Source organism: Triticum aestivum, chromosome 7B, assembly GCF_018294505.1.
Source record: "Triticum aestivum cultivar Chinese Spring chromosome 7B, IWGSC CS RefSeq v2.1, whole genome shotgun sequence".
Lineage (NCBI taxonomy): Eukaryota > Viridiplantae > Streptophyta > Magnoliopsida > Poales > Poaceae > Triticum > Triticum aestivum.
The window spans coordinates 684,652,998-684,663,444 of record NC_057813.1 but is presented as its reverse complement, the minus strand read 5'-3'; the positions used below and the strand labels follow the sequence as shown (position 1 = coordinate 684,663,444).

Genomic DNA, 10,447 nt, shown 5'->3' with positions numbered 1-10,447 from the left:
ACTTTAAAAGAGTAGTACCGTGTGGAATTTCTTCCGGGATTACTATCTCTATGGTGGCTAGCTCACTTGAGATAAATGGCATATATGTACCTCTTTTAGTCCACTCCTTGCTATCTGGTCAGTACTAACAATGGTAGATGGGAACTATTTATTTACACACAAGATGATTGGGATCTAAGGGTGAAACAAATGTGATAATAACTCATGGATAAGGTGGGTGATAGTGTGTAGCACTTAAGAGCATCTATAGTGGTTGGTCAGACTGTCTTATCTTAAGTCTGCCACATAATTTATAGAAGGCTATACAAATATGATGTACAATGAGTTAACTCTTACTCTTGTCATTACTAAATACCTAAACATGGTGAGGGATATCATTGCTATAGATCATTCCTTAATTAAAAGAAAGCAAGTCTTCTTATTTCTTTCTCATTTCACTCTCCTCCAGCTCAATATTTATCCCCTTGAAACAGGATTTTGCCCCTACTTTATAAATAAAAGCACCGCTTCAAAACAAACAAGTCAAATCCACAGAAGAAGATAAAAAGGCCTGCTTAGTGGAGTTATTCACGCAACCCAAAAAAAAAAGGGGACACAAGGCTCGTCGGAGCCAATCGATCATAGGCTAAGAGGCGAAGCAAGTTGATGGCCTGCCACTATAAGATTTATCACTCCGCCTAGCTGATCCGTGTCCCGCTGCTTAGAGAGTGGGTGCCACTAAAAAAGTGGTGTCTCCTCCCAAAAGAAGAAGAGAAAATCCTGATATATATTCTTCAGCACTCCTTGAGCATCAATCATCATGGAGACCATGTCTTTCTTTTTGCAAAGGCACCGGCACGCCACCACCTCATACTACTAAATAATGCATCTTTTTATCCAAGTGCACACTAAGACCAGGAATCACCGCACGACGTTGAGCGGCCTATTAGTTACTTACACAAAAAAAAAACTAAGCAGTAAATGGAATTAATCAACTAAAACTTTTGATGTACCAGCCGAGCCATGGAGCTGGATCTTTTCACGGCTTCGGAGAGCCGGCGGAGCACGTCGACCTGAGCACGCAGTTGAACAGCGTAGTCCATGGCCTCGCGGAGCAGGGTGACCTCATCGACTGCAGAGTGCCATCGTCCCGGTATCACATCCCTCAGTGCCATGGTCTTCCTAAGGAGCCTCCCCGGAACATAGCTCCTCTTGCAGCAGCGGCACCTCCTCACGATCCTCCGACACCTCTATACCTTGCACGCTCTGGACGATGGAGCCAAGATGGCCTTGGGCCACCTCGCTCCGCCGCCGTGCGCGTCGCCATAGAGACGTCCACGGAGGACTTGACGGCGCGCTTCCTCTGGTGGAGGCTAGTGGTGCCGCCGAAGGACGTGTTCGGGCATGCCTGTAGCTGGAGGCTGAGGAGGAGGTTCTTGAGGAAGGCCTGCTTGAATGACTTGGTGTTGGTGCTAGGACCTTGCATGGCTGTTTCTGTTCTTTTGCTGGAGCAGAGACAGTATATACTTGCTGTGATAAGGCTAGCTGTAATGGGGAGTATCATATATTAGTATCATGCATATGATACTAGTATATGATACTACCTCCGTAATGCATAGTATCATAAGTTAGTATCTTAGGTTGCCTTATTAATTGCCATGCATGCCACAATGTAGTAAAATATTTAATATAATACAGTATCATAATATGATACCACACCTTCTCTTTTCTCAGTTAATTGTGTGTCATATCATCTAAAAAATTTAATTGGCATGCAGATACTGCTTATGATACTCCCATTACGACCACCCTAAGTAATGTCGATGGATGATATGATGTCCTTGCTGACGCACAAACATGGGCGCTCCTGCTGCTTAAATAGGACTGGTCTCCAGCATGTGGTGTCACTAAGTAGTACCTTAATTCGACATGTATGTGCCATATAGCATGTGTCGTCTGATTCATAATCCCTCACTCATGCATGAATGATTTTTACTGTTGATGCTGGATATTAATGCTCCTCCTTTTCAGATGTATACCTTGTGTCGGTGACTTGAAGCTCAAAAGTATAGAACCACATGCTCATGGCATTTAATTGCGACCGCCGAGCAAATTCTCTTCCGTGCTGTCGACCTGCTCTTATTCTTCCATGATGATGATGTCTTGTCGTATTGTCGTATGCTATGCATGAACGTAGAACGGACAAGTAGGACCCGAGATTATTTTTCGAAAAGGAGGAACACCCACGCCTGTCTTTGCATCAAGGCGATGTATACAATCATTTTATTAATTATTCACAAAGGCCTTACAAGGTAATACATCAGTATTACATCCGTTCTGGATTATTGGTCCACTATGTAATTTGTGTCAAATTTTGACCAAAAATTTAACTAACAAAATGTTAATGCATGTCAACAAAAATTATATCATTGGATTCATATTTGAACATAGTTTTCAATGATATAATTTTTTGTGACATGCACGAACATTTCCTTAGTTAAATTTATGGTCAAAATTTGGCACGAAATACAATGGAAAACCAATAAACCAGGACGGAGGTAGTACGTCTGAAACCACCATGTTGGTAACATCTGTCGCTACTCCTATCCACTTTATGAAGGTGCCGATAGTCTGAGACAAATACCAAACAGTCCTTGAACCATAACCTAACATCTAAAACCGGAGGCCCCAACTAACCCACATTGCCGAGTCTGGGGCACACACCGGTCCGGTCCACACTCAAAGGTTGCCGCCGCCGTCTTTCACTGATCCATCTTCAGAGTCACGTTGCCAGGCCTAGTTCTCGTCGACACCACCACGACGCCAGACAATGCCACCATCCTGTGCTCGTCCATCATCACACGCTAATCGCCGAGACCGTGCTGCTCCATGTCGTCGAGACCCACTGTTGTCGACGTGCCAGATGCCACGCCACTCCTCCTTCGATCGCGAACACCACCTACTGCCACTGGTCCCATTTCCTCCGTCTGCAGTTCCTCTAACCGAGCAGCCGAACGCCCCAGGCGGTGCCACCAAGAAGGGCACGACACACGCAATCCCGCCGCCGCCCAATCCGAGGAAATTTTGGGTCTTCACCCGGGCATGGGATCGGGGTGGAGGGCAGGGACCTCGACGACGCCTGCAAGGAGGAGAACGACGACCTTGGTCGTCGCCACCGTCGAGATGAGCGATTCATCCAGAGTTTCCTCCAGTCCGATGTCACCTCTACCAGACCCCGGGCATCGGGTCGGGATGGAGGGCAGGGACCTCGACGACGCCTGCAAGTAGGACGCGAGATGTCCACAAGCTTAAGGTCTCCCAAGCGCATGATGATATAATAGTGAGCTGGCTCCCGTGTTATGATCGCACATAAATGGCTCGAAAAGTTGAAAGGGAGTTGAGCTATATAAGGTGCGGAGTACAGCACAACACATGACCCCTTACGTATATGAAGACATCTCAAACGTCTCAGTATCACAAATTGCCTGTGCCTTAGGCCCTTAGCTGTACGTATTATCATTGTGTGTTGTCGTATGCTGTGTATGGAACTGTGGATACAGGATGGACAAGTATGATCCAAGATGTCCACAAGCCTGCTGCTTAATTAACGTCTCCCAAAGTCTCAAGCATATGATGATGATAGCATTATCTCACTGAGCTGGCTGGCTGCCGTGCCATGGTCACCGGCCAAAATGGCTTTGGAAATTAAGTTGGAGACGAGGGAGCTCCGGAGGTAAGGGCAAGACGCGGGCACATGGCCGCACATGCAGCCTCAGCGCGGCGCTGACAATTGGCTTCAGCTCTCCCGTGCGAGCTGGCTGGGGCTGTATGTTGACGTGCATGTGGCGGGTGCTAGCGTGTGTAGTCAAGACATGTACTCCCTCCGTTTGGAATTACTTATCGTGGAAATGGATGTATCTAGACGTATTTTAGTTCTAGATACATCCATTTCCGAGACAAGTAATTCCGAACGGAGGGAGTATGTCAGATTTCCTCCGATATTGCAATGTGTAACTTAAATTGACCAGTTGTGTAGACATAATGTTTACCTTACATAATCTGTTGCTGCAGAGGATGGACGCCGGCAACTGATGTGCGTGGGAGCTTAACGGGGAGCGGTCTATACAGTTCCATGAAGAATTGCAGGCCGAGCCTGTACGTAGGTGTGTGCGAACTGAACGATGGAAGGACATTGCATTGGACTGCATGGCGCTTGCGGCAGGCAGCAGCTCAACCCTTTAATTTTTCCTTTGCCCCGGAAAAGGCATGAAATTGTTCGGAACATTTGAGCCGTGCATGAATGCACATGATCATCACGTTTTTATCGGACTACCTATTGTTGGACTAAGTCCCTCCACATGGAGGTGTGTTGGCATCCCAACATCAGCCCACACAAGTCCAACACATATGAACCGTTGATCTGTTCTGCATCCCACGGTTGTGAGTGTTTCCTGGTGAAGGGAGCAAGGAGAAAACCTTAGCCACTCCATCCCTTGCTGGTGGTGGCTTCCATTCGTGAGAGTGAGAGAGAGAGAGCACATAAGAGAAAACACAACCTGAGAGAGAGGAAGAAGAAGAAGCAGAGGTTCTGTCCAGATTTGCTGCATCTGACTAGACAGTGTTCAAGCTGGTGATTGGAGGCTCAAACGTGGTTGGATCGACCCCAAACTTGGTAAGCTCGTTCCTTACTTTGAGTACTTCGATTTGGTTAGCTGGTTTGAGGATTGGATCAGTGGAGCATCAGATTTGAGAGTGGTTTTGTCAGCTCTGACTGCTGCAGTTTCAGAACAGAGTAGTTTTGGGAGACGAACAGTTTGGGTAGGCAAACGATGTCCGATTGAGCTGAAATTGGAGGGAATCTAAGGAACTCGTGTGTCTACTTGTCTGCCAAATTTGGTGCTGTTTGGTTCAGCGGTTTAAGAGCAGTTTGCAAAACACTGGAGGGTACAGAAGCTGTGTAAACTCCGCTTTGCTGAAATCTTGCCTCTTGTGGCTATTGTTGCTGTTGCCGGTTGGCAACGTGGAGAGTGTGTTGTAAACTCTCTAGAGGTTCTAGAGAAGACTTTGTACTCATCATTCTCATAGTGAAGTTGTGTGGACCGGTCGGTCCACACCGTAGTTTTTTACTCCTCAAGTTGAGGAGGTTTTTCCACGTTAAATCCTGTGTCACTTGTGCATGTTGTTTGTGTTATTCCGCTGCTTACTTGTTGGTTGAAGCTGTCCTCAAAGTTCATCACAAGTAGAGGGGACTGTGTAGTGTGCATATTTGCCGTGCCGGTGAATTTGTGCAGCGCATTGTTGCTGTCCAGCCCCAACAAAGTGGTATCAGAGCCTTGGTTTGCTTGTGCAAATTGCTGAGTTTCTTGTGGTGAAAGATGGAAGTGAATACCAGCAGGATGATATCTTTGAATGGTACAAATTATCAAGCATGGAAGGGCAAGATGGAGGACTTATTATATGTGAAAGAATACTGGAAGTCAGTGTTCTCCACTGAGATGCCGGAGGGCATTGAGGAAGGTCAGTGGAAGGTACTTCATCGCCAAGCTTGTGGGTTTATTCGGCAATGGGTCGATGACAATGGTTTGAACCATATCATTGATGAGACACATGTACACACCTTATGGCAGAAATTGGAAGAGTTGTTTGCCCGGAAAGAAGGTACAAACAAGATGTTGTTGATCAAACAATTGATGTGCTTAAGGTACAAAGAGGGCACTCTAATTGCAGATCATGTGAACACATTCCAAAGCATTATAAATCAACTTTCTTCAATGGGAATAACATTTGAAGATGAAGTGAGAGCTTTGTTGCTACTAGGCTCATTACCGGACAGCTGGGAGACCTTTAAGGTCACAGTTTGCAATTCAGCACCTAATGGAGTTGTCACTTGGAATCTTGTGAAAACCAGGGTACTAAATGAAGAGTCCAGAAAGGTGGCTGAAGCCACTTCTTCCTCACATTCTGAGGTGCTAGTCACTCAGTCCAGGGGGAGAAGCAAGAGCAGAGGTCCAGGTAAAGGGGCAGAAAGAGGTAGGAGCAAATCAAAAAGTAAGTATGCTGATTATGAGTGCCATCACTGCCATCAGAAGGGCCACATTAAGTGGCAATGTGACAAGTGGAAGAAAGACAAAAAGAAAAAGAAGAAACAAGATCAGAAGTAAGTTGACAGTGATAGTGACACAGAGGGCAACCGAGTTACTGCAGTAGAAGAGGACATCATGCTTGTTATGCATGAAGAAAATGAGGGCAGATTTGGTTCCACTGTTGAGGAGAGGATCACTGTTGTTTCTGATGAAACCGTCAACCTTGTGGATGGTGACGAGATGATTTGGATACCGGACAGCGGTGCTACCATTCATGCTACATCTCGCAGAGAGCTCTTCACTAACTATATATCAGGTGATTTTGGTGTTATGAAGATGAGGAACAATGATAGAGCAGCCATCATTGGAAAAGGAGATGTGCATTTGGAGACCGCAAATGATACAAGGTTAGTCCTCAAATCTGTGAGGCATGTTGAGGCACTTCGTCTCAATATTATCTCGGTTGGTTTGCTTGATGGAGATGATTACTTGAGCAGTTTTGGAAAAGGGCAGTACAAGCTCACCAAAGGCAACATGATTGTTGTAAGAGGTAAAATGGTCTCAGTTTTGTATCATGTTCATGCTAAGCTCTTTAGTACTTCTGTCAATGCACTAGAGAAGGATGATCATTATGCTTTATGGCACAAGAGACTTGGGCACATGAGTGAGAAGGGGATGACAGTGCTAGTGAAGAAAAAATTGTTGAAGGGTGTGAAAGGAGTTCACATCAAGAAATGTTCAGATTGTCTAGCAGGGAAGCAACACCGAGTTGCCTTCAAGACTCTACCTCCTCACAAGAAGCCCGAGAAGCTAGACTTGATACATTCTGATGTTTGCAAAATGTCGGTAAGATCTCTTGGTGGTGCTAAGTACTTTGTGACTTTTATTGATGACTTTTCCAGGAAAGTTTGGGCCTTCACTTTGAGGACCAAAGATCAAGTACTAGGTGTATTCAAGCAATTCCAAGCCTCGGTTGAGAGAGAAACTGAGAAGAAGATCAAGTGCGTTCGCACTGATAATGGAGGAGAGTACATTGGGCCATTTGATGCATATTGCAAGCAGCAAGGTATTAGGCATCAATTTACTCCCTCGAAGACACCACAGCTGAATGGTCTTGCTGAGAGGATGAACAGGACAATTGTGGAGAGAGTTAGATGCTTGTTGTCAAGTGCAAAGCTACGTAAACACTTTTGGGTGAGGCTTTGATGACTGCAGTTTATCTTATTAATCTCTCACCAAGTTATCCTTTGCAGGGAGATGTTCCTAACAGGGTTTGGTGTGACAAGGACGTCTCATATGACCACCTAAAGGTTTTTGGGTGCAAGGCCTTTGTTCATCTTCCTCAAGATGAAAGGTCAATACTTGATTCGAAGACACGGCAGTGTATCTTTCTTGGTTATGGTGGTGATGAGTTTGGCTACAAGTTGTTTGACCCTATAGCAAGGAAAGTTGTGAGAAGTCGTGATGTTGTGTTTGTTGAAGACCAAACAATTGAGGATATTGTGAAGAGAAAGGGGCAAGTTCCTCCTCAGCAGCAGCAAGACATGATTGATTCTGACCCAGTTCCTGCAGCTCCAGCTCATGTGCAAGTTGAAGCAGATGTAGAAGATGTACAAGATGATGTACATGGTGGTGTAGGTGAAGAAGATGCTCCCCAGCAACAGCAATAAGAGTATGATGCTGAAGTTGATGATCCGGATCAACAGGAAGCACCAGCACCAGAAAGTCCACCAGCTGCTCCACTCAGAAGATCCAACAGGGATCGAATTCCTTCCAGCAGGTATCCCTCAGATCAATATGTGGTGTTATTATCTGATGGTTCAGAACCTGAATGCTTTGCAGATGCAATGGAAGATGAGCACAAGAAGGAGTGGAAAAATGCTATGCAAGAAGAGATGGATTCCTTGCATAAGAATCATACTTATGAGTTGGTGAATTTGCCCAAGGGCAAGAAAATTTTGAAGAACAAGTGGGTCTACAGAATCAAGCAAGAAGAGCACACATCACATCCAAGGTACAAAGCCAGGCTAGTTGTAAAAGGATTCGGCCAGAGAAAAGGCATTGACTATGATGAGATCTTTTCTCCGGTTGTGAAGATGACATCCATAAGAGTAATCCTTGGCATGGCAGCAAGTCTCAACTTGGAGGTTGAGCAAATGGATGTGAAGACTGCATTCCTTCATGGTGAGTTGGAGGAAGAAATATACATGGAGCAACCTGAGGGGTTTCTTGTGAAAGGCAAAGAAGACTATGTGTGCAAGCTGAAGAAAAGTCTCTATGGCCAGAAACAAGCACCAAGACAATGGTACATGAAGTTTGAAACTGTCATGGGGGAGCAAGGCTACAAGAAGTGTAGCTCAGACCATTGTGTGTTCATTCAGAGGTTCTCAGGTGATGATTTCATCATATTATTGCTCTATGTTGATGATATCCTGATTGTTGGCAAGAATGTCTCTAGGATTGCTAAGTTGAAAAAGGAGTTGAGCAAATGTTTTGCTATGAAAGACTTAGATCCAGCAAAGAACATTCTCGGAATGAGAATTGAGCGAGACAGAAATTGCAACAAGTTGTACTTGTCTCAAGAGAACTATATTGAGAAAGTACTTCAGAAGTTCAGGATGGAAAATGCTAAAGTTGTTAGTTGTCCACTAGCAGCCCATTTCAAGTTGAGCAGAAAGCAATGTCCTACCACTGATGAGCAGAAAAAGGAAATGCATCATGTTCCTTATGCTTCAGCGGTTGAGAGTTTGATGTATGCTATGGTGTGTACAAGGTCTGACATTGCTCATGCGGTTAGTACTGTGAGCACATTTATGTCCAATCCAGGAAGACCTCATTGGGAAGCCGTGAAGTGGATTTTGAGATATCTTCGGGGTAGCACAAATCTGAAACTTTGCTTCGGTGATGGTGAGGCAAAGCTGATTGCCTTTTCAGATTCTGACATGGCTGGAGATGTTGACAGAAGGAAGTCTACTTCAGATTACTTGGTTACCTATGCAGGGGGAGCGGTGTCATGGCAAAGTAGGCTGCAGAAGTGTGTGGCATTGAATACAACTGAAGCTGAATTCATTGCTGTAACAGAGGCGAGCAAAGAGCTATTGTGGCTGAAACGGTTGGCTTGTGAGCTTGGTTTTAAGCAAGACAAGTAGGTGTTGTTTTGTGACAACCAAAGTGCTATCCACTTGAGTAAGAATGCAAGCTTTCATTCAAGATCTAAGCATATAGAAGTCCGTTATCATTGGATTCGAGATGTGTTGTATTCCAAGAAAATGCAACTTGAGAAGGTTCACACCGATGACAATGGGGCTGATATGTTGACTAAAGTGGTGACAAGGAAGAAGCTTGAAGTATGCCGCCGGCTCGCTGGCATGGCTGCCGGAAGACAGTGAGACCCTCCATGATGTCGGGAGGGGGAGTTTGTTGGGCTAAGTCCCTCCACATGAAGGTATGTTGGCAGCCCAACATCAGCCCACACAAGTCCAACACATATGAACCGTTGATCTGTTCTGCATCCAACGGTTGTGAGTGTTTCCTGGTGAAGGGAGCAAGGAGAAAACCCTATCCACTCCACCCCTTGCTGGTGGTGGCTGCCATTCATGAGAGTGAGAGAGAGAGAGCACATAAGAGAAAACACAACCTGAGAGAGAGGAAAAAGAAGAAGCAGAGGTTCTGTCCAGATTTGCTGCATCTGACTAGACAGTGTTCAAGCTGATGATTGGAGGCTCAAACGTGGTTGGATCGACCCCAAACTTGGTGAGCTCGTTCCTTACTTTGAGTACTTCGATTTGGTTAGCTGGTTTGAGGATAGGGTCAGTGGAGCATCAGATTTGAGAGTGGTTTTGTCAGCTCTGACTGCTGCAGTTTCAGAACAGAGTAGTTTTGGGAGACGAACAGTTTGGGTAGGCAAACGATGTCCGATTGAGCTGAAATTGGGAGGGGATCTCAGGAACTCATTTGTCTACTTGTCTGCCAAATTTGGTGCTGTTTGGTTCAGCAGTTTAAGAGCAGTTTGCAAAACACTGGAGGGTACAGAAGGTGTGTAAACTCTGCTTTGCTGAAATCTTGCCTCTTGTGGCTGTTGTTGCTGTTGCCGGTTGGCAACGTGGATAGTGTGTTGTAAATTTCTCTAGAGATTCTTGAGAAGACTTTGTACTCATCATTCTCATAGTGAAGTTGTGTGGACCGGTCGGTCCACAACCGTGGTTTTTTACTCCTCAAGTTGAGGAGGTTTTTCCACGTTAAATCCTGTGTCACTTGTGCATGTTGTTTGTGTTTTTCCGCTGCTTACTTGTTGGTTGAAGCTGTCTTCAAAGTTCATCACAAGTAGAGGGGGCTGTGTAGTGTGCATATTTGCCGTGCCGGTGAATTTGTGCAGCGCATTGTTG

At 45.3% G+C, this 10,447-nt stretch overlaps 1 pseudogene; it reads right to left on the bottom strand.

The window, feature by feature from the left end:
- Positions 1-721: 721 nt before the first annotated feature.
- LOC123158456 (uncharacterized) lies at positions 722-1,469 on the bottom strand (annotated as a pseudogene).
- Positions 1,470-10,447: the final 8,978 nt, after the last annotated feature.